This window comes from Zootoca vivipara, chromosome 9, assembly GCF_965207765.1.
Source record: "Zootoca vivipara chromosome 9, rZooViv2.hap1.1, whole genome shotgun sequence".
Taxonomy (NCBI): domain Eukaryota; kingdom Metazoa; phylum Chordata; class Lepidosauria; order Squamata; family Lacertidae; genus Zootoca; species Zootoca vivipara.
In genome coordinates, this window is record NC_142592.1 from 28546207 (window position 1) to 28551876 (window position 5670).

The 5670-nt window shown below is 43.6% G+C and overlaps 1 long non-coding RNA gene across 1 annotated transcript; it reads left to right on the plus strand.

The window, feature by feature from the left end:
- Positions 1-1721: 1721 nt before the first annotated feature.
- On the plus strand, positions 1722-4975 carry LOC148684579 (uncharacterized). The gene is made up of 3 exons (XR_015945879.1): positions 1722-1803; positions 2655-2877; positions 4614-4975. It is a non-coding gene; the product is annotated as an uncharacterized LOC148684579 (long non-coding RNA).
- Positions 4976-5670: the final 695 nt, after the last annotated feature.

Below are 5670 nucleotides of genomic sequence, written 5' to 3' on the forward strand. Positions count from 1 at the left end.
AAATGTAGTGTGGGGGTTTTTTGGGGGGGGGTTGGGTTGTAGTTTTTATCTTGATTATATATTTTGTGGTTTTATATTTTGATTTTGTTCTGTGAACCGCCCTGAGACCTCCAGGTATAGGGCGGTATATAAATTCAATAATAGTAATAATCTCAAAGCACTGCTTTGCCCAAATTGCAGCCTTTGTCAGTGGTACTGAGCTGCAAGTTTTCTTTCTTCTTGACTATCCTGCATTAAATAAGGGACGCGGGTGGCACTGTGGTCTAAACCACTGAGCCTCTTGGGCTTGCCAATCAGAAAGTCGGCGGTTCGAATCCCCGTGACGGGGTGAGCTCCCGTTGCTCGATCCCTGCTTCTGCCAACCTAGCAGATCTAAAGCACATCAAAGTGCAAGTAGATAAATAGGTACTGCTCCAGTGGGAAGGTAAACGGCATTTCCATGCGCTGCTCTGGTTTCGGTGTTCCATTGCACCAGAAGCGGTTTGGTGATGCTGGCCACATGACCTGGAAAAACTGTCTGCGGACAAACGCCAGCTCCCTCGGCCTGTAAAGCAAGATGAGCGCTGCAACACCAGAGTCATCTACGACTGGACTTAACTGTCAGGGGTCCTTTTCCTTTACCTTTTTTATCCTGCATTAGCAAGCATGCTAAGAAAAAGGTTCTAGTTACAGGTAGGTAGCCGTGTTGGTCTGATGTAGTCGAAACAAAATAAAAAATTCCTTCCAGTAGCACCTTAGAGACCAACTAAGTTTGTCATTGGTATGACCTGAAGAAGTATCTGAAGAAGTGTGCATGCACACGAAAGCTCATACCAATGACAAACTTAGTTGGTCTCTAAGGTGCTACTGGAAGGGATTTTTTATTTTGTTAAGAAAAAGGTGTTGTTTTTTATTATTATTATTTTCATATGTACAAAACAAAACAAAAGAATAAGACGAACTCCAGGTGCCAGAAATGTATTTTATTATAATAAACTAAATTTCTAATAGACAAAGTTTCTAAAACCTGGAGTTCTTCTTCCTCGTTTTTGGACTGTTAGTGGTGCTATCCCAGTTTGGTGGTTGGTTTTTTTTTTTGTCATGTGACCATGGATTGCTTGCTTACTGTTGGGGAAAACATTTCATCGTAATTATCAAGTAGAATAAGAAATTGAAAGGGGAATTTACTGGGGTGGGGTTAGAGCATACACCAGCAGAGCCATTCCAGCACCTGCCCAATTTCAACCTTAGCCCTGCCCTGCTCTCCCCCTGCCCAGGTTAGTGTTAGGAGAGCATCAGAAGAGAGGCTCCTCAGCTCTGCTCTGCCACCCAGGCTGCCTCTGCTTCTGCGTAGGCATGCCTAAAATGGATATGGGAGGATTAACATTTCGCAACATTCCTCTCGTGTTATTTTCTTTTTAAATTGCCACAGATCTCTGGCAATCTCTAGCATGGATCTCATTCAAACATCTCTTACATCTCTGGTCACAATTAGTACTTGCCCACTTTTTTTCCTTTTTCCTCATGAGTTTAGTAAGGATGCCGGATTCATAAAGTCTCTTGTTTTATAGAAAGAGTGGAAATATTACCACAATATGTGTCAGGTCTTAAAGGAGGGGCCACCTTCTGAGGGTGCTCCCACCGCTGGTGTTTGAAGCCAAGTATGCACGACATTAGCAACAATCCATATTTATCCTGTTGTTTCATAAGGAATACTGCTAATCAGGGCTTTTTTTTCTTCAGACAGAACTTACCAGAACTCAGTTCTGGCACCTCTCATGTGGGTGCCATTGCCATTATAAGAGAACAAGGAAGGCATTCATGGTGAGTTCCGGCACCTTTATTTTTCCAGAATAACTGCACTGCTGCTAATTGATGAGTTTTGAAAAAAGATACATTCCCTTTGCCGTTAAGCTGAGGTGTGTATAGGGAAATGAAACAGGTAATGCACACCAGGTGAAACTCTCCTACCCCTCTCTGGCATGAACAGCAATATGCAAACGTTACTTGAAACAGGGGGGAAATGACCTCACCACAATTTAAGCTAATAATGGGTGCATAGCCTGAGTCAGAGATTTGTCACTGATATCTTTTACCTGTTCAGACAGTCTCATTTGCATGCCAGGGATTATTGTTGCCCTGGGAAGAGGAAAAGATTGTCCCATGATCATTGTGGCAATATCTTCTTAGTCCAACTCTCATCACCATTCCCCACTGGCCATGCTTGTCCAACACCATCTAGAGGTCCATCCATGCTTCAGTCCAATAGTTATCTATTGTGGATGTAGCACAGGCCTTGAAATCCATCATTTCATCGTCTGGCAAAAGGGTGTGATGTTCTTGACATCCCACACACAGAAAGAGGCTGTTGAAACTGTGTGGCTGCCAGCAAGAATTTTGGAAGGAATCCTGTCCCCACTCAGTTGTTTCCACTGACTTCACTGAAGCATGATTTCTTTCATTGTGTTCGCTCCGTGCAACTCTCGCTGAGCCATCCATGGAAGTCTCTGCAAGTCAACCTAGGAAGGGGAGGTGGTCCTGAACACAAAGAGGCTAGTATGAAGTTATTTGTGCAAATCAGTGATAGAAAGAAACTTCTCCAGCCTCTGAAGTCCCATATGATTCATCTCTTGCAGCAGCTTTTCATCACCCTGCAATTTTTATATTGTTTTTAGAGAGATTTGGCTTTTAAATCAATGGTTCTGCTAACCGGGTGGAAGAAGGCAGGCCAGCATCCACAGCTTGCACACACAAGAGCTTCTTTCTGTGTTCAAATCTTAAAGGAGGAAATGCTCAATATGCACATTTTTGCAGCATCTAAACGTTTTGTGCAACTCCAGCACGGATCAGAAGGATACATGTCTTCGGTCCCACATAGACTCTCTGGCTTTGACAAAGGTGTGTATAAGGTGGGTTTTCTTTCATCATTCCTTCCCCAAATCTTTAGGAAGCAACAGTAGTGTACAGTAGTGTACCAGGTACCTGGTACCAGGCAGAGGGCCTTTTCGGGAGTGGCGGCCTCCCCGTGGAACGTCCTCCCATCAGATGTCAAGGAAATAAACAACTACCTGACTTTTAGAAAACATCTGAAGGCAGCCCTGTTTAAGGAAGTTTTTAATGTTTGATGTTTTATTGTGTTTTTAACATTTTAACATTATGTTGGGAAATGGGAAACCCAGCCAGATGGGTGGTGTGTGTGTGTGTGTGTGTGTGTGTGTGTATCTTGTATCTGCAAGAACTCATCATGACAGCTCCACAATGCCATCTCCAAGAACAGTTCAAAAGTGCAGGCACTTCTCTCTCTCTCTCTCTCTCTCTCTCTCTCTCTCTCTCTATATATATATATATATCCAAAAATATTGTTGCCTGCAGTTAAAAGTTACCACTACATCACATCACTGTTGTTTCTTAAAAGATTTCTATGTGCACACTTCCTCTGCGCTAATCTGCCACAAACAACAGTAAGACATGAAAGCCTTGTTATCATCTCACGTCACTAACAAGGAAGGACCTTCAGGTACCTTGGTGCTCTGACACAGGAAATCATGGCTTCTGCTCTGCTAAAAGTTCCCAGTGCTACACTTTCCCACTTTCCCACATTCCCCATCCACTACTCCACCAACAAACAACTAAAAACCGTAATATTGAGAGAAGCCCTCAGCAAACTAGGTTTCCTCACCTAGGCTGAAACTTCAATCAGCTGAGGGTGTCTTAGCTGAGAGCCAGTGTGGTGTAGTGGTTAAGAGCGGTAGACTCATAATCTGGGGAACTGGGTTCGCTTCCCCGCTCCTCCACATGCAGCTGCTGGGTGACCTTGGGCTAGTCACACTTCTCTGAAGTCTCTCAGCCCCACCTACCTCCCAGGGTGTCTGTTGTGGGGGGGGGAAGGAGATTGTTAGCCGCTTTGAGACTCCTTCAGGTAGTGATAAAGCGGGATATCAAATCCAAACTCTTCTCTTCTTCTTCTTCTAAACATGTCTGTCTCTATTACTTTGCTCTATGAAGGCGAGGTGAGGATTTGCTGCCCGCAGCCTTTGAATTAGATCAGTAAGGAAACCAGCATTCTGGGACATACCTGAATCTCACTGCAAGCGCACAGTGGACACTGGTCCAGTCCTGTGAATGCAAATTTCCCACACAGTGGCCCTGCCTGGAATGCGGCAGCTTTTAACACCATAATTTAGGGCTAGCCCTTCGAATGTAACAACCAGACTAATAAGCCCCCAGTGTATCAAGTGCACTCAGACTGTTCTGCTTTCAGCCTTTATTGGTTTGGGATTTTCCAAAGCTCTAAGCTGCTTGATCAAGACCACATGAGACCGCCGAAGTGTCAAAGGATATCACTGGCAACATCCCAGTAACAAATTTTTCCTCCTTCCTTGCATGGTCCATTTAATTGAACACCCATATCAGTGGCAGATGCATTGCAAAACACATTTTTCACTTTTATGTCTCTCTCTCTCGTGTCCCTTTTATGAAAGTTGTAAAGTTATATGCTTAAGAGACTTTGGCTAAAATGTTTTATTGTGAAAATTGATAACATTTACTTTGCTGGAGCTGGGGCAAAATGTTCATATTGTGGACAGACTCTCACGTTATGACTTTTTTTTATTAATGTTCCTATTGTTTACAAGCTATAGCCAGATGCTGATTTGAAATGCACTCTTGGAAGATGAAAGACTTTCTACTGACACAGGCATATGAGTTCTGCTCACTTCAGCACCACATAGCAGGTACCTGTTCAATTCTTGGCAAGGCTGTTCCATCTATGACATCGGATGCTTCCCCCCCCCCCAATTTTGCACCAAAGATGCTGGATTCTAGCAATTTGAAAGGCTTGGTCTGATCCTCCAAAGTTCATTTGGCTAACCTCTCTTTCCACAATGTTGGCACCAGTTTGAGAGGACCTCACACTAGGAAAAACACAGGTCTGTGTTTGTACGACAGCAACATTCCCATTGACGTCAATTAGGTGTGGCTATGAACATTTGGGACTTGGCCCTATGTGCTCCTTTTGAAGGAGCCTCTGCTTACAAAACATTGGGTGGATTTCATGAGATGGAGAAAGCAAACAAGGAATCCCCACCTTTGTTTGGGCTAAAATGTTCCTCTGCAACTTTTGAATCTTTGTGCAAGGATAAAAGTGAGGCTCAAGGTTGGAAGTAAGTCAAAGGCAGAAACACACAATTCTTTTCCAAACAATCTACAGCAACATATTGTGTTCAGTCGCAGTTTGGCTATTTCCTACCCTGCTGTCATTATTTATTCTGCGGCTCAGTAGTGGAAAGTGGGTGTTGTGGTTTGGGGGGCATTGAGGCTAGGAGCTCAAACCCCATCACACTCCTAGTGATGGGAGCGTGCTTGGGCTAAACTGAGCTCCCAAGTGCATTTGGAATTAACCAGGCTATTTTCTGCTTGTTTAAGGGAATTGCTTGATTTGTTCAGCCCAATTCTAAACCAAAATAAATCACCAATCTTATACTAGGAGGCTTGCCTGTTGGAATTACCCGGGCTTTTAAAGCTGAGGGTTGAGTGTGGGGAAAGGTGGAGTCTTCACAGAAACATGGGGAAATATATAAGCAATCTTTTCCATATGGGGGAATAAAGATAAGTCTGTGAGTAAAGCAATCAGAACTCCAGCATCAATCTGCAGTCATCCAACTAGACTGCATGGTTTTCAGGTTTATTCTC